Source organism: Halichoerus grypus, chromosome 4 (genome assembly GCF_964656455.1).
Source record: "Halichoerus grypus chromosome 4, mHalGry1.hap1.1, whole genome shotgun sequence".
NCBI lineage: Eukaryota > Metazoa > Chordata > Mammalia > Carnivora > Phocidae > Halichoerus > Halichoerus grypus.
This window is the reverse complement of record NC_135715.1, coordinates 155,194,466-155,217,726: the sequence shown is the minus strand read 5'-3', so window position 1 is coordinate 155,217,726 and position 23,261 is coordinate 155,194,466.

The following is a 23,261-nucleotide window of genomic DNA, read 5'->3' as shown; positions in this document are numbered from 1 at the left end:
TGAGAGCATTGCTCTGACCACAACTAGGAAAAGGCATAGAGAAACCCAGTGAAATGAGATATTAGGAGAAAAAGATAAACTTAGATGTTTATTTAAAAATTGCAGCTTGTGATTGAGGAGATGCAAATGTCTAAAATATGGTGTCTCTTGTAGCCATTTACTGTTATAACGATATTTTTAAAAGTACATATTTTGAAGGAAAAAAATCACAAGAAGTGTTGCAGCTAAATAGAGCCATCATAGCTAGAAGCAATGTAATGAAAAGCATAATCCCCACACAAATGAAGACTTGCTTGATGGTCCCTTCGAGGTTAAATAAACTGAGGGCCCTTGCCTCATTGCTATGAAGCATTGAAAGCCTTCCTTTGAAAGCAGATACCATCTTTGGGAAAGGAGGAAGAGGGAAGGAAAGCCCTCATAAAAAGGTATACTGCGAATTGATTGATATTTACTTGAAAGAGACTGTTTTAAGCAACAATATGTCCGTCATCTTACCCTGGCAAGTTTAAATGCAGCCTTTCCCTCCTCCCATAAGTGGAATTGGGTCTCATAATTCAATTTGTCATTCAATTTGTAATTCTTATAGAAATTAAGAAGACTACCTTATTTTACCCTTCTGTGTATATAGTATATTTATATTAATTCTTTCATGTTGCAAATATATTATTTATTTTATTGAAAAAAGTGATTCTCAAAGCAAGCTTAAATATTTAGCATATATTTTTATGTTATGAAAATTACAACATTTTTGATAAAATAAAGAACACCATCTGCCGCTTTTATCGGCTAGAAAAATGATTGAACAATTTTACCTTCGAGAGTGAAAAACATTGTATCCTTGGCCATACAGACACCAGAGATTCCACTCCTCAGCAAACTGGCATGGTTATAAAAATATCCATCAACAAGGACCTAAAATTATTTTTTACCCACCACCACTTTTGGCAACATTCTGGTAATGATTATTCTGACATAGATCATAAAGGAATTAAAAAACAAAAATGTTGCCATTTGTATCCACATACTTTTGTGAATCTCAGTTCTCAAAATATTATGACACTCATACCCAGAAGAAAAACTTACTGGGTGTCAAATCTGATATGTACAGCAGTAACAGCCTTTCATGCAGTGGGATTTTCTCAAATTGTTAGTAGTTAATTTCATTAGTGATGTATCCATGCAATAGCTTTTCACCCATTGATCAATGAGGAAGGTAGGAAACTTTCCTTGTTTTATCTGATGGCGAGAAAATTTAAACCTCTATGATTTAGTAGAAATTTGGCTGCATCATGTAGAGGATGACAACATTCATACATATTTTAAAGATAAGAAAACATTCTAAATTAATTTCCAACTTGTCTAGTTTTAAGTTAAAGCCCCCAAACTTTTTAGGAATAGCTCTCTTCAGCCTCTACTGTTAGTAGTCTTTTGATAGGGAAGTTTGAGAAACACTGATGTGGACAAATGGGATCCAGCAGAATTTCTTATTTTAGTAGGCTGGTTTTTTTGGGAGCAGTTTTAGGTTCACGACAAAATTGAGCAGAAAGTATAGAGACTTCCCATAGAACCCCCTTGCTCCCACACTTACATAGCCTCCCCCATGATCAATATCCTCTAAGCAGTAACACATTTGTTACAATTGATGAACTTACAGTGACACATCTTTACTGCCCAGTGTCTATATTTTATAATAAGTTTCATTCTTGGTGTTGTACATTCTATGGGTTTGGACAAATTTGTGTGTTTGGGGAGTAGAGTTGTTTTTAGGACTATTATTTTGATAGTCATATAGGCTGTGTTATGAAATATGGTAGCCACTAGCCACATGCGGCCATTTAAATTAAAATTAATTAAAATTAAAAATTGAGTTACTTGGTTCTATAATTACAGTTCATGTGCTTAGTAGCTTAATAACTACCTATGGCTACTGTATTGGACAGCACAGATAAGGCCCATTTCTATAATTACAGGAAGTTCGGTTAGACAGCACTGATACAGAGGATGGATTACAGAGAGGAAATCCTGGTAGCAGGAAAAACAATTACACATTTATTGACGTAGTAGTAGAATATTGACTCAAAAAATGAGGCAAAAATTAATATGCCATAATGTTTTTTTTACATAGTTCTGTTAGCATTTTTTTTCTTTTTAATAATCATAGTCTGTAAGGAAGAAGAAAAATGAGAAGCAATTTATTAAAAGAAAGTTGTAGTTTATTATTTTTTTAAAGATTTTATTCTTTTATTTATTTTAGAGAGTGAGTATGGAGGGGTGGGGGGAGGAAGAAGGACAAGCAGACTCTGCACTGAGCACGGAGCCTGACGCTGGGCTCGATCTCACAACCCTGAGATCATGACCTGAGCGGAAATCAATAGTCAGCTGCTCAACTGACTGAGCCACTCAGGCGCCCCAAGGAAGTTGTAGTTTAGACTGAAGAAAGTATTTTGTTATAATCACAGAATTCCAGTTAGAAATGACCTTCAAAGTCTTCTTGTCAAACCCTCCATTTGATTGAATCCACTTTTATTGGCTATTTGGTTTATGTTTGAACACCTCCAGGAGCTGGAGCTCACTGTCTCCTGAGAGATAACATTTCACCTGAAGCTGACTGCCCCTGGGGAATCACTGACTGAGACTGCTTACTGGGAAGCTGTGTGTGTGGGAGGGTGGATACGTGGTTGAGAGTGCTGAGTTCCAGTTAGGATTGGAGCCGAGCCTGAGAGGCAGAAGGACGCCTGCGTTTTGTCTGGGCTCCAACCCTGAGAACACCCGCAGTCTCTCTTCTAGTTTCACCCTCACTTTTAAGTAGGGAAAAAAAAATACCATCTATAAAGAGTCACAGGATAAAATTATATGAGTTAATGTGCTTTGAAAAATTGAAAGTGCTGTACACGGAGAAGGTTTTATTATTACAAAGCCCTGGGGAATTGTGGCGATACAGTCAATCCAGGAAAGCTGATATTATGGTGGGGAAACCCTTAGGGAGCTTAAAATTATTGTTTCAGCAGGTCTGGCTTGCAAAAGAAACTTGTTAAAGAACAAGACACATAAAGTTATATAAGGTTTTCAGAACATGCATAAATGAAGGTGAATATATTCAAGGTCCAGGAGCTCAGAAAAAGGCATCTTCTTAAATCTACTTCTTATTGGCTCAGGTAAGAACTTGAAAATTCAGGTCTATAAAGCAATACAAAAAGCCTTAAGACAGGTAGACTTGGAGCGCTAAAACAGTGCTATAAAACAAAATCCTAAAGTTTTTTTTTGTTTTAAATAGATGAATCCTCAATCCTTATGTTGATGTTTAAAAATTAATGTTGTCTTTTTTAATTTCAGTGGTTTTCGTGCACTTGGAAATAGTGTGTGTGACTCACACACACAACCTTAGTTGCATTTATGATTTCACAGATTTCCTGTGAGAACCTCTACCTTCTTCCCCTCCCAAGGATATTCTAGCCACTGGCTGAAGACCCACCCTCGACACTGAGTAAGTCTGTCCCTCTGTGATTGACCTTTGATTGGCCTTCATTTTTGCTTCACTTCCATCATTTTTCTAAAAAACAGTGGCTCTTAACATGAAGCGTTGCTTAGACAACACTTTTCATTTTAAGACTGGAGAAGGCCCACCAAGCAGTCAACCAAACATAGCTTTATACTTGTGGTGATTTTTTTGTTGTTGCTCTTCTTGCTCTATAATTAACATGTAATATTGTATTAGTTTTAGGCACACTAAAGGTTTTTTTTTTTTTAATTTTTTTATTGTTATGTTAATCCCCATACATTACATCATTAGTTTTAGATACAGTGTTCCATGATTCATTGTTTGTGCATAACACCCAGTGCTCCATGCAGAACGTGCCCTCCTCAATACCCATCACCAGGCTAACCCATCCTCCCACCCCCCTCCCCTCTAGAACCCTCAGTTTGTTTTTCAGAGTCCATTGTCTCTCATGGTTCGTCTACCCCTCCGATTTCCCCCCCTTCATTCTTCCCCTCCTGCTACATTCTTCTTCTTTTTTTTTTTCTTTCTTAACATATATTGCATTATTTGTTTCAGAGGTACAGATCTGAGATTCAACAGTCTTGCACAATTCACAGCGCTACACTAAAGGTTTTTACTCAGAATGACTTTACAGAAATAAAATGAGAATGTGATTGTCCAGATATTTCCCCCACCCCCAAACCTGTCAGTTTTAAAATCTGCTCAGTTTCCATAAAGGGAAAAGACCAAAAAATCTCATTTTCTAAAGGTAAAGACAATGACTACGCTGACACAATTTGGATTTTAATGAAATAAAACTGGGTGAGGTACTTAACTCTATCGCCACATTAAAAAAAAAATTGGCAACTGATATCTACAAATATTGAACTTCGCTCTCTTTCTGTTGAGATGGAGGGGGACGAAAGCTGTTCTGGTTTTCACATTGGGACCAACAATATGACAAAAAGTTCTATATGAGATAAATGTATATTGTTAGAGTTTGCTAGGCAGGGTTTTTTTGGTTTTTGGTTTGTTTGTTTGTTTGGTTGGTTTTGTAATTGAATTTCTCATTTATGAAACAACTATGCTATGTGTCCTAAGTATCACCTGGGTGCAGTGAGAGATTAAAAAGTAAGGAGAGTAAGAGGTGATTTCCTTCAAATACTTAAAATCTTTCTATTATAAAAATGGGACTTGTCTTCCAAAATGCAGTGCCTTGGAAATACAACTACCCCTGCTCCTCACCTGTTAGGCTACTCTTTGCCTACTCTCCAACTGTCACTTTACCTGGCCTCACATCTCTCTTCTGTATCATTCAGGGACTTCTCATTAGGGGAGCTGTGAAGTACCAGCATTGCTTTATTTCTTTTTGACAGCAATAATTGTTTAACCCTTTAATAAGGCCATTTGTTTAATTATTTTATCACATTTAATTTTCACAAAATTCTGTAAGCAGCTATTCTACCATTTACAGCTCTGACTTTGAGAGAGAGTAAGGAACATATTCAATGTCACAGATCTTGCAGGAAACAAAGCTAGGATTTGATTCCTCACCCAGGACACCACGGACCATGCATTTTGCATGGTGCCAAATCACCTCTTCGGCAAACCTGTGATTAACAAAAGAAAATTTCTTAACCTGTTAGCTACGAGGAGACCGCAGCTGGAGTAGTAATGGTCGAACACTTTTTTTTTATGTCTTTTGTGTCATAAAGGGCCAAAATAAGGGGAAATAAATGAAATTATCTGGTTCAAATGATTAGTAGTGATGATGATGTGATTATCTCAGCTAAGCTTATCTAAAATTCATCTGATCATTCAACTTTGTGTGACATTTAAAACTTTTTACTTTGAGATAATTGTAGATTCCTGTGCAGTCCTAAGAAATAATACAGAGAAATCCCATATATCCCTCACCTGGTTTCCCCCCATAGTATGATAGCACAAACAGGAAACCAACATTGATGGAAGCCATCGATTTTATTCAGATTTCACCACTCTCACATGCACACGTGTGTGTGTGTGTGTGTGTGTGTGTGTGTGTGTGTATTTTATCCTATGCAATTTTATCACATGTGTACATTCATGGGACCAAAACCACAGTCAATACACAGAACAGTTTCATCCCAAGGGTCCCTCATGCTACCTTTTAATAGCCACAGCCACGTACCTTCAATCCTTGGCAACCACTGATCTATTCTCCATTGCATCATTTTGTCATGTCAAGAATATTTAATAATGGAATCATACAGCATGTGATCTTTGGAGATGGGCTTTTTTTTCTTTCCTTTTTTTTTTTAACTCAGTTTAATTTTTTCGAGATCCAAGTTGTTTAGTGTATCAATTCCTTTTCATTGCTGAGTAGTATTCTGTATTATGACGTACCACAGTTTGTCTAACCACTCACCTATGGAAAGACATTTGGGTTGTTTCCAGGGTTGGTCTATTATGAATAAAGCTGCTGTGAAGATTCATGTGTAAGTTTTTGTGTGAACATAAATTTTTCTTTCTGATAAATGCCCCAGAGGGCAATTGTTGGGTTGCATGGTGAGCCCATGTTTAGTTTTGTAAGAAACTGATACATGCTTCCAAAGTGAGCACCAGCAATGTGTGAGGGATCCAGTTTCTCGGCATGGAGAGACCTGCCTGGGATAGAGCCTATACTCTACAAAGGGGCTGCGTGGAGAAAGGGGGTCCTGGTCTTTGGGCTGCGTGCTCCTGAATTCAGCCTCTGCAACATGGATCTGGGGGGAAGGAAGAGAAATAGTGGCTTGCTCCTCCCAGGGAGATATCATAGCCCTTGACTGTGAGCCAGAGGGATAGGGATTAATATATTCTTGGCTGCACCCACTTAGAGTGGGAATTCTGCCATGCTGAGCTGGGAAGGGGCGAGGGGGAGTGGGGAGTGGGATGTAGTTTAAATGCCAGAGACTCCTGCTGTTTTTACTGAATTTTAGTAGATTTTCCTTGAATAAATGTTCCTTCCAGAGACTTTTTTTTAGTAATTTCAGCAATTATGATTGTTTTTCTGGGGAGTAGGTCTGCAGAACCCCTCAAGCCATGATTCTGAAGGGGAACCTAATACTATTGATTTTTTACTGGGTATTTGCCCAAGTAAAATGAAAATACTAATTCAGAAAGATATATGCACCTCTATGTTTATTGCAGCATTATTTACAATAGCCAAGGTATGGAAGCAACCTAAGAACCTAAATGCCCATTGATAGATGAATGGATAAGGAAGGTATACATAGATAAAGAAATATTATGCAGCCATGAAAAGGGATGAGATAGTGCCATTTGCGACAACATGGATGGACCTAGAGGGTATTATGCTAAGTGAAATTTGTCAGACTGAGAAAGACAAATGCCATATGATTTAACTTCAATGTGGAAATCTAAAAAAAAAGTGAATAAACAAACAAAAAGCAGAATCAGACCTATAAATACAGAGAACAAATTGATGGTTGCCCAGGCTGGAGGTGGGAGGATGGGCAAAATTGGTGAAGGGGAGTGGGAGACACAGGCTTCCAGTTATAGAGTGAGTAAGTCATGAGACTAAAAGGCACTAAAGGTATAAGGAATATAGTCATTGTAATAGCTGTGCATAATGACAGATGGTAGCTACACCTGTGGTGAGCAGAGCATAATTTACACATTTGTTGAATAACTATTTTGTACACCTGAAACTAATTTAACGTTATGTGTCTACCATACTCAAAAAATTAAAAAAAATACTGTTGTGTGTCTTTTAAAAAAAGATTTATTTAAAGAGCGTGCATGTGAGTGGGGGGAGGGGCAGAGGGAGAGGGAGAGAGAGAATATTCAAGCAGATTCCCCGCTGAGCACAGAGCCCCACACAAGGCTTGATTCCAAGACCCTGAAATCATGACCTGAGCTGAAACCAAGAGCCGGCTGCTTCACTGACTGAGTCACCCAAGCACCTCTACTGTTGTGTTTTTAGGGTTTTTTATGTATTCAGTGTACAAGTCCTTTTCAGATATGTGGTTTGCAAATACTTTCTCTTAGTCTGCTACTTTTCTTTTCATATTCTGCACAGGATCTTTTGCTAAGCAAATATTTTAAATTTTGATGGGGTCCAATTTATTGCCTTTTCTTTTTCTTTTATAGGTTGTACTTTTAGTGTCAAATCTAGCTCTTGGTCCTGAAGATTTTCTCCTATGTTTTTGTATAAAAGTTTCATAGTTTTACAGTTTTACATTTTACATTTAAGTCTATGATCCTTTTGAGTTAATTTTTGTATAAGGTATAAGGTTTAGGGTGATGCTCCAATTTTTAAAAGATTTATTTATTTTAGAGAGAGAAAGAGAGAACCATGAGCAGGAGGTGCAGAAGGAGAGGGAGAGAGAATCTCAAGCAGACTCTAAGCTGAGTGAAGAGACTGATGCAGGGCTCCATCTCAGGACTCTGAGATTACGACTGAGCCAAACCAAGAGTTGGATGCTTAACTGACTGAGCCACCCAGGTGCCCTGCTCCATTTTTCCTTCCTTCCTTCTTTTCTTCCTTAGTCCCTCCCTCCCTCTCTCCCTTTCTTTCTTTCTTTCTTTTCTCTTTCTTTCTGCTATGGATGTCTAATTTCTCCAGCACCCTTTGCTGAAAGAGATATATATCATTCTTCTATTGAATTGCTTTTGCACCTTTGACAGAAATCAGTCAGGCATATTTATGTGGGTTTCCTTCTCTGTTGTCCCTGTTGTCTGTTCTGTTCCCTTGATCCATGGGTCTATTCCTCCACCAGCACCACACTGTCTTCATTACTGTAGCTATATAGTAACTCTTAATATTGGATGGAGTGATTTCCTCCACTTTATTCTTCTTTTGCAAATTGGTTTAGCTATTCTAATTCCTGTGCCTTTCAGTATAAATTTTAGAATAAGCTTGTCCATATCTATAAAAAACCCTGTTGGGAATTTGTTAGGAATTGTATTGCAACTATAGATCAATTTGGGGAGAATGGACATCTTTACAATGTCAGTCCACTTTTGAATTAATGGAACGTTCATTTTTTGTTGTTTTTACAAATGTAAGTAAAGAATTGAGGTAGACAGAATTAGAATTCTGTCTAATTCATGATAAAAACACATTGGTATCAATTTACTCATCATTGAGTGAGAGTGCCTTTTTTCTTCCTGAACTGCTTAATTTTCTACATTAATGTTTATGAACACAACTTTTTGTTTCTGTGAAGACACAGGCATGGGTAACACAGAAGCTATGACTCTACCTCTAGTCAAACTACAAATAAATGTTTGAGTTGTTGCGTGAAAGTAGATTACTTAGCTAAATGACTCACAGATTGTAGTCCTCTAGAGAAGACTGTGAGCACATTAAACCTTCAAAGCTCTTCACAATGGGAAAATGTGTTGCTAAGAAAGGATTTTTACTATACCTCTTCTTTTAAGTAGAGTCGAATTTAAATTGCTTACCTCAGTACACTTTTCCATTTTGTTTTGCTGGTTATTATTACAGCCAATTCTATTTAGGTGAGTGGCCCCACACAGGCAGAAGGGAAAATTGAACTCTTCTGGCTGACAGTATTATTCCTCCCAGCTGAAAGCTGGAATGCATGACAGCATTTTCTTGTGGCTACATTTGGGGGGGGGGGGTCACAGGAACCATGGATAGTTATGTATGCAGTTGTTGTTATAGTCATCAATTTTTCCTCCTTAAGAATAAAAACAAATCTCCAAATTGATCTTAATTTTTTGCAGCTGCAGTTTGTTTTTTAGTATCTTTTTATATTAAAACCTTTTTCATCAGCCAGTAGAAATAGCAAATTTGATTCGCAAGGTTTTTTTCTTCCTATAACAATTTATTGGAAGTTATTTTTGCTAGAGATTGGGGTAGAAGAAAGTGCAGATGATTAAAACTCAGGCAGTAGGTTCCTTGCTTTAAACTAGAGCCAACAAACTTGCTAACTATATTATTTGCATTGCTTCTAGTTTTAGCCTCTTTATTGAAGGCGGATGAATGTGAAAAGCTTTATTCTTGTGTGTTCAAATCACTCCGTATATTATATCACTATATTTGCTTTTCCTCTGTAAATTCACAGAACACTCTCTGCTTTTGGTGGCATATGATAGAAAACTCAACTTAGTGCATTGACCTGAGTAACTGAAAAATCAAGGTGTAGACAATAACTGGATCCAAAGGACCTAATGAATGTCATAGGGTCTCAGTTTCTTTCCATCTGGTGTCTCTGCTTTCAGTTGTGTTGGCTCACTTTTCAGGCAGGCTTCCCTTCTGTGGCTGACTATAGACCAAGGCTTATATTCGTGAATTCTCCTCTCCAGCTTACTCCTGTAACTAGGACTTTGGTGTCCTGTAATAGATCTAATTGGGCTGTGTGTCTTCCCAGGAGCCAGTTCCTATGGACAGGGCTAGACTAGGATCTGGTTAATGAGGCTGGTGTCAGAGGCTGACTTCTGCAGCTAAGAAGGGTTTCCATTCTACAGCTCAGGTTGAGGAGAGTCGGTGAGTCAGAAGTACATGTGTCTGGGAAAGGATGGAGGGTTACTGGGCAGGCAAAAGTCAACAGTTGTCAACTACACCAGATTCTAAAGAGTTGTTCATTAAAGAAATAATTGGATTATGCAACACAAATGTATACTCCTCAATTAACAAAAATGAGGAAAATAATTAATGCATCTAAACAAAACATGTTTATAAAGATGTTTAATAAAATTACAAAGATACAGCAGCAATGTAGGGGAGGGGGAGAAAAAGAATATTTTTCTTCTACCTATCCTAGGTTCTCTAGCTGGAGCTCTGTAAATTAGACTGGCAAAAGAAGACAACAAGAGAAAAAAGAACAGAGGTATATTATATTAACATGTGCATCATGCATACACATGGGAGTACCCAGTGAATAATCCAAAGGAGTGGTTAGAACTTGTACTTATATACCATCTTATGCTAAACCAAAGAAAAGAGGTTTTGGGCTTTTGGGTGAGGGAGGCAAGTTATGGGAAGGTGCCCAGGAAAAGTATGGTAAACAGGGTTGTTTAGTAGGGTTTGTTATGCAGATTAAAGTAGATTTCTTCTCTATTGGTAAGTTATTAAGAGTCCTTCTCTTCCTGGTATGGGAGAGGAGGACCTTTTTATAAATGAAATTTCCCGTATAAATGTAAATTTCCTTTACAAAAGAAAAACCTGTGGGCCCCTGGGTGGCTTGGGTTGTGATGGCGGGGGTGGGGGGTGGGGGGTGGTGGTGGGGGGGTGGTCCCTGCATAGCAGGGAGTCTGCTTCTGCCCCTCCCTCTGCTCCTTCTCTCTCTCTCAAATAAATAAATAAATAAATAAACCTGTGCCATGTTTTTTTAGAGCTTTTTCTGTGTCTGCTGGTTCTCAATGGCTTTTAGCTCCAAATAATACTTCTGCCAGAGAGACTTTTTTGGGGTGGCATATTCTGGTACCTTCCAGCAATTTTTCCTCTCTGGGCTTTGATTTGCTCAAATATAAATGTAGGGGGTTGATTAAATATTTATTAGGTACCTCAGCTCTAACATTCTGTCATTCCATGATCAGCAATCATCACTCCTGCTGAGTACACTGTCTTTCTCAGCCTTGAAGGCTGAGGTATGTTGAAGGTGAAGATGTTGCCTCTGTGAATGCCAGTAGCCTTAGGTACTTTCCATTTGAGTCAAGTGCTTCAGAGGACTACATAGATATGCACAATTTGGAAAATATACAACCCTTGTGGATAGCTTTAGGGCTCCTGCTTATAATCAGGGCACAAGGTGATAAGATGGAAGGTCCCATACATTGATTTTTAAAAAATATTCTGGTTGTTAATTTTCAAGAATGTATTTTGTTCACAAGAAATTGTGTGGCTGACTGTTCCTGTTTAGCGAACTTATCTTTCCCTGGCATTAGCTGGTAAACATTGAGATGATAGAAGCCAGTTTTAAATGTAGGCAGGCCGTGATTTGTGAACAATTTTCTTAGAGAGCCATATCTCTCATTCATTTATTGAACAAATATATATGGAATGTGGACTATGTGCCATGCACTGTTTTAGGGAATGCAGTGGCAAACAAAACTAATTCCCTACCCTAATGGAGCTCACATTGTACTAAGGAAGATAAACAAATATGCAATAAAAGCTAGAGTGTATTAGGGGCTGTGATACAAAATGAAGCAGGGCAATTATTTGAGAATGACTGGAGTGCTGTTTTATGGTCATTGGAAAAGACCTCTCTAGGAAGGTGACATTACAGGAGAGACAGAAGTTAAATGAAGAAGCAAGCCATGTCTCCTCTGGGGGAAGGGAGAAGTAGAGAGGCAGAGAGATCATTCAGTGCAGAGTCCTTAAAGTGAGAACATGCTTGACATGTTTGAGGAATTTCAAACTGGCTGGAGCAGAGTGAGTAGGGGGAAGAGTGGCAGGAAATGAGATCAGAAAAGTTGCCAGAGGCCAGATCATGCAGGTCAAAGTAAGGACTTGAAATTTTTTTCTAAGTACAATGAGCAACCGTGGAGAACTCTGAGATGAGAAGCAACAACATGTGGTGTCTCTTGGGCTGCTGTGTGGAGAGCTGCCTTAAGTGGGGCAGGGGAGAAGCAGCGTTAAAGCCCTTGGTGTGCGGCTGTCTCTCTCCTCCAAGGAGCAGCTTCCAGGAGAGCAGCCAGCCCTTCCGGCTCCTGAATATCCTTTGCTCCCCATTCTGAGCTCCCGTGAGCAGAGCCAGAAGATGCTCTGTTCTCAGTGTGAAACTGAGACAACAGTATTTCTATCCCCTAGGAGAGTGGGTGGATATGCTTACCGGTGTTAAAAGATAAACTGAGGCATATTAAATTTTTTAAGGGCTTATTTGAGCAAAAATCACCTGGAATAGGGCAGCCAAACCGGAAGTGGTTAGGGGTGCTCCCCTGTCAGGAACTGGGGAAAGACTTTTATAGAGAAGATTGGAAGTAAAGCAAGGAAATTATTTGATTGGCTATAATTTAAGCAGTTGCCTTATTTGGGAAAGTCTAGTTGACTTTTTGTGATTGGTTGTCCTCAGGTTTTGATTTCTTATCCTTGATGCATTTCAGGCGGAGGTTTTGGTTTGCTGACGTAGACTACTGAGGCACCGAAGCCGCCCAGTCCAATGGCCTCCTGTTTAATTCACTAACACTATTGAAACAGCACCTTGTCTGGTGGCAGGGTGCTGAGGTAAATTTTATTACATTGTGAATTGTATAAACTGACCTGGGACATGACCACCACTTATAAGATTGTTTCTCTGAGATGTTATTTCCAAGTTCGAATGAACTGACTTAAGAATGTTTTGGGTTTTTTTTTAAAGATTTTATTTATTTATTTTTAGAGAGAAAGAGAGAGCAAATGAGAGCAGGGGAAGGGAGAGGGAGAGATAATCTCAAGCAGACTCCGGATAAGCGAGGAGCCTGATCTGGGGCTCAGTCTCACGACCCTGAGATCATGACCTGAGCTGAAACCAAGAGTCAGACGCTTAACTGACTGAGCCCCCCAGGCGCCCTGAATGTTTAATATACTAAGAGTTACTTTGTAAGTTGGAGCCTGACTTTTTTCATAAACAGAATTGGGAACATTTTAGGAAAGTTACTAATACATTAGAGATTAATAAGAAATAATGAACAACGTGGGGATAAAACAAATTAAGTTTTTTTTTCTTTTTTGTGATAGATAGAAAGCTGTAAAAATGACTAAAAACCCAGATGAAATCCAATTGATATCTGCAGAAGTCCCTTCTGAACCAAGTATAATATTTCAAGAAAAGTAAATCCAAGGGACAAAATTCTTACACTAACCTTATAATTAAGTACAAATATTTTGTTTAATCTCTTTTTTACTATCTCTCCTGCCCTCAACTAGAATGGTAAGTGAATATTGTATAATATTACACTTGTGCTGAATTGAATATCATTCGGTGGGTGAACAGAGTGGGCATAAGTTCTGCAGTGGTCAATGAATTTTATCAATTCTATTTAGTCTCTTATATGTTAACATGCTAGGTTGATGTCAGTTATGTTCTTGCAATGTTATACATGTAATAAAGATAATGAATAGTGGTTATATGTGCTTTGTTTCAGGCAAAAACTCACTGGTAACTATTTCTTCTACTCTTGTTAAATTACAGATGAAATGCCTTGATTAGGATCATTGTGTCTGAACCAAATCTTTCAAAATAGTTTATGAGACTGTAATGTAGAAATGAATCAAAACCTTACTAAGTTCTCTGCATTCCATAAGGATTATACCTGTGATGTGAGAAAAAAACCTAATGGAACCTAATATGCTTTTAATTAAATCTTGTAGGTTACTTAGCCTATGGTTCTTATTTGTATAATACCAAACAGATTATATAAATATCTCTCCAACTATGAAAAGTATAGCTGGCTACTAAATTTCCTAGGGATACCCTGTTTGTTTTTCCAAACCAGTGAGGGGCTCTTCAAAATCTAGATGCATCTTTTTTAATATATAAAAATTGGAGTTAAACTGGAAATGAATGAAATATTTATTCACTTGATTATTTGACAGGAGAAATGACTAGAGAAGGGAAAAGAAATTCCAGGAGGTTGAAAGGCTGTGTCTACAAGTACACAAATCACACTTTCCTTTCTAGCTCCTCTTTTTCCTACCAGGAAACAGTGGCTCTTGGCTGTAGAATTTCATTAATTACAAAAAGAAATTTATGAGGGTGGGCTGACGTAGTCTAAAGTTAGAAGAGAAATACTGATATCAAGTCTAAAAGCCTCTGACATGGAGAAAGGACAGAAATATTGTTCCCACATACAAGTAACTCTTTTTTCTTTTCCTTTTTTTTCTTCTTTTTTTAAGATTTATGTATTTATTTGAGAGAGAGAGAGAGAGCACGAGCGGGTAGGGCAGAGGGAGAGAGAATCTGAAGCAGACTCTGTGCTTTTTAATTTCACAGAAGAATATTTATAGAGATGAAAAAGTCATTTGATCTATGCAGGAAGACTATGATTTCTGTGTATTTACTTTTTTGGTAAGAACTAGGCTGGACTAAGTGTCAGAAGATTGATCAGAAATGGATGTCATCCTGGGTGCCTGGGTGCCTGGGTGCCTGGCTCAGTCAGTTGAGTGACTGACTCTTGGTTTCAGCTCAGGTCATGATCTCATGGGTTGTGAGATTGAGCCCTGAGTCAGGCTCTGTGCTAGGCAGGGAGTCTGCTTGAGGATCCTCTCCCTCTGCCCCTCCCACAACTCTTGCTCGTGCTCTCCCTCTCTCTCAAATAAATAAATAAATGTTAAAAAGAAAGAAAGAAAGAAAGAAAGAAAGAAAGAAAGAAAGAAAGAAAGAAAGAAGAAAGAAAGAAAGAAATGGAAGTTATCCCGTGCTCTACACCAGTCTAATTAAAATCATTGGCTCCAGGTGCGCCTGGGTGGCTCAGTCGGTTGTGTCAGACTCTTGATTTTGGCACAGGTCATAATCTCAGGGTTGTGAGATTGAGCCCCGTTTGAGGCTCTGTGCTGGGTGTGGAACCTGCTTAAATTCTCTCTTCCCCTCTGTTCCTCCCCACCTTTCTCTCTCTAAAAAAATTTAAATAAATAAAGTAAAAAATAAAAATCATTGGCTCCATGTGTATGCATTCTGTAATGGGGAGAGAGATAATGATCTCATTCCAGGGTTAAACCAGTTTGACCTAAAATCACTTTTACTTGTCTCTTTCAGTTGTCTTATTGTTCTGGAAGTATTGCATCATGTATTCCTATCTTCTTTTGCTTATGTTTACTTGTACAGTATTTGGCTAAAATTTTGGCAGTCCTCTTGAGAAATAGAGCCAAAATATTCCAGACTCTAACACCTTATTTCATCATGCTATACAGATATTTTTGTTTTAAGATAATACTTGGTTTTGCCCTTCTTCCTGAGATGCTTAGATGGAGATAAAGTTAACCACATGGGCTGGGTGTTTGTGTGGTCCTTTTCCTTCCTCAATTGTGGTTTTGAGACAACTGATGCTAGAAATGTTTTGGTTTCCTAATATGTTCAGTGTCTTTTCCTAGTACTATTAAATACATTGTCTTTTTCAAAATGGAACTCATCTGTATCTGGGTGATATTTTGGTTCAGCTTGGAATCTATCCCAGGTATGTGCATGGGCAGGAAGAAGTCAAGGCTAAGGCTTCAGTAAAAGTGATACTACTTCTTTAGGATAGAAAGATGTTAGGTAACATAAACCTAATCATTATAGAGAAAACTTTGAGCTTAGAATCATGTAGGTTTTTTTTTTTCTATATAGTTTATTTTACTTCAAAAGTACCCTGTGGCATAGGTGTACAGGGGCATGAATTTTGAGGACCAGATCATCCTAGAATCCTTTTCTTCTTTTCTTCTTTTTTTCATCCTAGGATTCTTAATCTGTTATCAACAGTGTGAATTTGGACAAATTACTTGAAATCTCTAAACCTTGGCTAAAATTATGAAAACAATCATATTCTTATAAGAATGATTTTGATAGGTATTCTCTTATAAGTATTCTTATAAGAATTAAAGAGTTGGGGGCATCTGGGTGGCTCAGTTAGTTAAGCGACTGCCTTAGGTCAGGTCATGATCTCAGGGTCCTGGGATTGAGCCCCATGTCAGGCTCCCTGCTCAGCGGAGAGTCTGCTTCTCCCTCTGACCCTCTCCCAGGTCGTGCTCTCTCTCTCTCTCATTCTCTCTCTCAAATAAGTAAATAACAATAATAAATCTTTTAAAAAATAATTAAAGAGTTGATGTACATAAAATATTTACTATTATCTCTGGAACGTATTTTATTATATTTTAAAATATTACATATTTTTAGCAATGAGACAATTTGGAATAACCCAATAACGTCCAGCCTTCAGCAAACTCTGCTCATAAGATAGTATTAAGAAGTAAAATAGGGGCACCTGGGTGGCTCAGTCCGGTAAGTGTTTGCCTTCGGCTCAGGTCATGATCCCAGGGTACTGGGATCGAGCCCTGCATCGGGCTCCCCGCTCAGCGTGGAGTCTGCTTCTCCCTCTCCCTCTGCCTACTGCTCTCCCTGCTTGTGCTCTCTGTCATATAAATAAATAAAATCTTTTTTTAAAAAGAGAAGTAAATTAATACTGCATTCAGATTTTGTTCACTTGTGAAAATGAGTAATAACTTTGTTATTTTCTGTTGTTGGTGTAAATACCAGCAATATTTACATTTTTCACATTAAATTTCAGATGATATGTTATAGGCCTATTATTAGCTATTTTATTTAGGAGAAGTTTAGAGGTAGAATTATATTACATGCAAGCCACTATCTCTACTAATTTTATTTTTTATATTGTACCAAAATGAGTAAAATTTACTAACACTGGATTTCATAATGCATTTCTATCTGAGCTTATTGAAGTACCATCACAAAGAAAGAACATGAGTAAGAAAGTTACAGGCTAGAGTTTTTGTGTTGTGAACTGTAAAGAAATCCTAGCTGTTTGATGAAATTAAAACCTAGATCTTCCACTACTGTTTTTTTTTAAAGATTTTATTTATTTATTTTTTTGAGAGAGAGTAAGGGAGTGAAAGAGAGAGCGCATGAGCAGGGGGGAGGGGCAGAGGGAGAGTGAGAGGGAGAAGCAGACTCCTTGCTGAGCCAGGAGCCTGATGTGGGACTCGCCCTCAGGACCCTGGGATCATGACCTGAGCTGAAGGCAGATGCTTAACCGACTGAGCCACTCAGGCACCCACACTACTGTTAATGAAAGAAACATCTCCTGGTGAACCCATCTCTAATCCCAGGCTCATTTTCTCTTGTGGTTTCTCTTGATTTTCTACTGCTGCCACTGTCCTGACTCCATGGTGTTGGAAGTTTGTGGTCCTCCCTTCCAAACTCCAGCTGTCTATAACAGACCTTCCCTTACGACTTCATTTGATAGCTGAGATGACATTGGGATATTCACACAAACTTCCTGGAAGCATCATCATACTTAAGCTTAGAATATAAAACATGGGAAAGAAACAGAGTGTCATGAATCTTGTTGATCAGGCTTAAAAATTACGTGAATTTTTGGAGCACTTCAATTTACAAGATATGTTGGGGTGAGGTCCTATCTACAATGTGGCAAATTCCTATTTATCACCTACCAGTAGGAAACCCTTTGAGGTGGGTTCTATGATGTGTTGCCCTGATTCCCCTTCGGGATCAAGGCAGTTCATCATCATGGTTGGTAGATGGAGCATTGATAGAGCCTGGCATGAGATTGCATTATAATTGTTAGAACTTACACTGGTGATAGTGATGGTGATGCGATCCTGGTGAAAGGAAATACCCTGGCAGGTATGTTAGGCAAGCATATGAGAGGTTCAGGCAAAATAGTGATTTAAGGGGTGCCTGGGTGGCTCAGTTGGTTAAGCATCTGCCTTCAGCTCAGGTTATGATCTCATGGTTCTGGGATCGAGCCCCATGTCAGGCTCCCTGCTCAGCGAGGAGCCTGCTTTTCCCTCTCCCACTTCCCCTGCTTGTGCTCTCTCTCTCTGTCAAATAGATAAATAAAATCTTAAAAAAAAATAGCAATTCAAGGACTATTGAATTGGATGGCTGTTGCTGGGATGGATTGATACATGAGAGAAGGACAATGAAAGAAAGGTAAGGGTGAAAGCCAGAGGTCCTCCTTGGGATCTATAAACTCTAATGTTCTGCCAGAGTACAGAAAAGGCTGAGGATCAAACCCAGGACTTACTTATAGGAGTGTCAGAATTCCAAAGAAGATTGAATTCTCAATCCTGGCTGGTCTACTTTACAAAATCCAGCACACTATTTGGGAAGGAGTGAGATCTGGGATAGAGACATTTGGGTTGAAACACTTAAAAATCTTAAATCCTTACATTCCTCTGAACCCTGGGTTTTTGTCTTCTTTTCCAAATCTTGCGTTAGACGATGTAAAGAGGCACTTGTTTATAGACAATGTAGAGAGGATTCTTCCTTGCAAAAATGACATCTGCATGTCCTCCCCACTCTTTTCCCCATGCATTTACCTTTGTGTCCCTCCTGAGCAATAGCTATAGTCAAATTACAACACAAAATGCCTGGGAAAGTGCTGGGTCTGCTAAGAAAGGAAGGGGACTAGAGAGGTTGCTGGACCTAGTTAACATATACTGGTTGGAACTGGAAGAGTACATATGGGACGAGATTCTAAGGGTGCTGGTTCAAACAGCAAAGAAAATAAAGATGAATGAGGGAGAGTTTATCGATAAGACAGAATTTAACATTCGGGCAAGGCCTTAAGAGATGGTGATAATAGCCTTCTAGGCTGATCCTGGAAGCTTGGAATGATGCGTATTTTAAGAAGTAAAAATGTCAGAACTTCCATAACAAATAACAGAGGAAGCAATCAAAAGGCTCAGAGAGGGGCACCTGGGTGGCTCAGTCGGTTAAGTGTCTGCCTTCAGCTCAGGTTATGATCCCAGGGTTTTGAATCAAGTCCTGCATCGGGCTCCCTGCTCAGGGGAGAGCCTGTTTTCTCTCTCCCTCTGCCTGCCGTTCCCCCTGCTTGTACACACACTCTCTCTCTGTGATAAATAAACAAAATCTTAAAAAAAAAAAAAGACTCAGAGAATTTGGGCATATGGGAATGGATATGCCATATAATACCAGGACACCTACTGGCTGACTATGTTCTGTAGAAAGGGCTAGATAGCACTGTCTTTATTAAAGTGTAAGGCATTCTGACTTCTGCTTAGGATATAGGAAGCTGGAAAGAGCATAATTCATTCTTATAACAAAAAAACCAACACAATGTAAGTTTACAATTTTTCTTTTTTTTTTATTATGTTATGTTAATCACCATACATTACATCACTAGTTTTTGATGTAGTGTTCCATGATTCATTGTTTGCATATAACATCCAGTGTTCCATGCAGAACGTGCCCTCTTTAATACCCATCACCAGGCTAACCCATCCCCCCACCCCCTCCCCTCTAGAACCCTCAGTTTGTTTCTCAGAGTCCATAGTCTCTCATGGTTCGTCTCCCCGTCCAATTTTCCCCCCTTCATTTTTCCCTTCCTACTATCTTCTTTTTTTTTTTTTAAACATATAATGTATTATTTGTTTCAGAGGTACAGGTCTGTGATTCAACAGTCTTACACAATTCACAGTGCTCACCATAGCACATACCCTCCCCAATGTCTATCACCCAGCCACCCCATCCCTCCCACTCCCCACCACTCCAGCAACCCTCAGTTTGTTTCCTGAGATTAAGAATTCCTCATATCAGTGAGTTCACAACTTTTCTTAAAGACATGGGAGAGCTGAAGTTACAGGGTGAGAAACTAACCCAAATCAGGAAATCTGTCATCTTTAAGGAGAGATAGGAATTAAGCACTTGCTTACCAAGGACAGACACTAGTTTACAAACACTAAGTAAAAAATAATAGTGTTTTATTGCTGGGAGAGGGGAAGGACTTGGAGAGAGAGTCTCTCTGAGGCATAACCCAAAGGGAAATCCTAAAGCTGATGGTGGAACAGAAATTGAGTTAAACCAATTTCCACTCTAAACAGGCTTCCCCTCTAAACACAGAGTAATACTAGAGGAATTCTGTGCTGGTGGTGTACTAACAACAATGCAAAACCAAGCTCAACCTCTGGCCAAATTTACTTAACCTCCCATAATAAAGGCCTAGCAGAAAGAAAGGCATGCCCATTTCCCAGCACAAAAATCACTTACCTCCATCTTTCAACAATAAAAAAATTACAATGGACACAAAGAAGTAAGAAGAGTTAATCCACTATCAGAAGACAAAGCAATCAGCAAGTTTACTCAGATATAACACAGATGTTGGAATGATTAACCAGGAAATTAAAATAATTAGGACCATTATGTTAAGGGCTCAAATGTAAAAGGTAGAGAGCATGCATGATCAGCTGGGTAATTCTAGTAGGGAGATAGAAATTATAAGAAAACTCAAAACCAGATGTAAATGGTAGAAATGAAAAAAACTTACAGAGATGATGAATGATTTTGATTGGTCCATCAATTGACTTGACACAGTTGAGACAAGAGTCAGTGAATTTCACGATAGCCCAAAAGAAATTACAAAAATTGATATACAAAGATAAAAGAGAATGGGAAAAAAAAACTATCTCAGAACAGAGCAAGAACTGTGGGACAGTGTCAAATGGTCATATGTACAAGTGAAATCCTAGAAGTGGGTGGGGAGGACATAATACAACAACAACAATAACAAAATTGGGAGAAATAATGGTTGATACTTTTCCAAAACTAATGACAGACACCAAACCAAGGATTCAATCAGACACCAAAACCAAAGAATATCAGCATGATAAAAACCAAACACACATACACAAACACATATACACACAGGAAACAAGATACATTACATAGAGAGGGACAAATATAATAAACTCTATTTCTTGTGTAGGAACTACATAAACCAGAACACAGTGGAGTGACATCTTTAATGTTCTGGAAGAAAAAACCCTTTAACCATCGTGTTATGAATTGTACTGAATGAGCATGGCACCAGCATTGCTGAGCTCAGTGGTGGCTCTCCTCCATAGGTCAGGACTGGCAGAAGAAGATGTTGTTATAGATTGGGATCACTGATAGCAAAGAGGGTGAAAGAATCCTTAAATAGAGGTCAGGTGCTGTACTTAACTCTCAGAAACAAGGCGGATGCAATTTTATTATAACGACCAAAGGTCAGAGTAGAGGCCAAGCAGTCTGACCCACAGAGATAGAGCATGGCATTCCAAGGGGCAAAACAGATGGGTCATCAGTCATGATATTACAATGTACCCAACCAAAATAAATCAAGTATTGATGATCAGGAAACAAAGAGCAGCCACCCCAACAAAATGTCATAATCCCTTGCTCAGTTCTCAAACCTCAGCCAATTCTTAGATCTAGAACTCATTGAACAGAGGGAAGGCCAACTTCCCATGATGAAAGATCTTGCAACATTGACAGCATGTATAAAGGGAATGATTTCTCCAGTCCTCACCCAAAAAGACCCACGACAATTTATTTGGACACCATATACTTTGGAAAGAGGAGTTTCCAAACATATTGCTAATTTTTGGACATAGCGTCCAAGTTGACATTGTTACCTGAGGACCCAAAGCATCATCATGGCTATTCTGTTAGGCATATGTGTGTTAGGTAGAATAATGGTCCCTCAAAGAGGTACTAATTTCTAGAAACAGAATATGCTGTGTTACATATCAAAGGTGTAAAAAGGTTTATTCTTCTACAAGGGTAACATTTAATTGAAAATAGAGTCTTCGTATGCCAATCCTAACAGCTACTCCTGGTTCTCAAGCACAGATTCTGCCGATAGAGGCTCCTATTGTTATTGGTTTCCATTATGGATACCTTTGTGGGAAGCTCATAATAGTGGCAATTCTTATAGAGTCCTGGTGTTTTGAATCTTATCAAGTAGCTGACAATGAGATCCACCATACTTTGGTATCTGGGTAGCTCACCATTGTTATCATGGTAGTTCATATCATGGTAGCTCATGGTAGCTACCAAAGCCACTATTCATTCCCTTAGGAGAAGTTTTTTTTTTTTTAAAGATTTATTTATTTATTTTAGACAGAGAGAGCATGAGCAGGAGGAACAGAGGGAGAAGGAGAGAGAATCTGAAGCAGACTCTGTGCTGAGGGTGGAGCCGGGGGAGGGGCTCGATCTCACCACCCTGAGAGCACAACCTGAGCCGGAACCAAGAGTCCCATGCTTAACCAACTGCACCACCCAGGCACCCCTCCTTAGGAAAAGTTTTTTTTTTTTTTTTAAGATTTTATTTATTTATTTTTTAGAGAGAGAGAGGGCATGTGATAGTGGGGCAGAGGAGCAGAGGGGGAGGGAGAGGGAAGGGGAGCAAGGGGGAAATTACCTTAAGCAGACTCCTGGTGCTGAGCTCAGAGACAGATCTCAGGACCCTGAGATCAAGACCCGAGTGGAAACCAAGAATAGGACACTTAACCAACTGAGCCACCCTGGCGTCCTTCCTCCTTAGGAGAAGTTTTGATGATTTACAGTTTAGTAAATAAGATTGTTATAAAGATCCAGAGATTGAAGTAAGGAGCAGGGCTTTTTGATATCTATGTCAAACTTTTATTCACTCAGAACCATTTTTCTTTTCTTTCTTTTTTTTTATTTTTTTAAAGATTTTATTTATTTATTTGACAGAGAGAGAGATAGCGAGAGAGGGAACACAAGCAGGGGGAGTGGGAGAGGGAGAAGCAGGCTTCACGCCGAGCAGGGAGCTCGATGCGGGGCTCGATCCCAGGACCCTGGGATCATGACCTGAGCCAAAGGCAGACGCTTAACGACTGAGCCACCCAGGCGCCCCAGAACCATTTTTCTCTTATGCTCCCTAAGTGTGTCTAGTGAAAGTGTCAATGGTATAGAGCTGTGCTATCCAATATGGTAGCATTAACCACACGCATATGGCGATTTAAATCTGAATTAATTAAATTAAGTTAAATTAAAAATTCAGTTACACAGTTGCACTGGCCACATTTCACATGCTCAATAGCTACATATATCTAATTGTTACCATATTTGATAGAGCAGATATAGAACATTTCCATCATCACAGGAAGAGCTATGGGACAGCACTGTTATAGAGCTTGTGACTGTTCTAGTAGGTGTTGGAAAGCAAGAATTCCTGTCCCTTTCAATGGTCCTTTTAGCTGGACTAAGAGTAAAATTGACATGAGACAGATTAATAGGAGAAAAGAAAATTTAACACGCGTAAGTACAGGGAATCCACATAGAGATGGGATAAAGCACTCATTAATTTA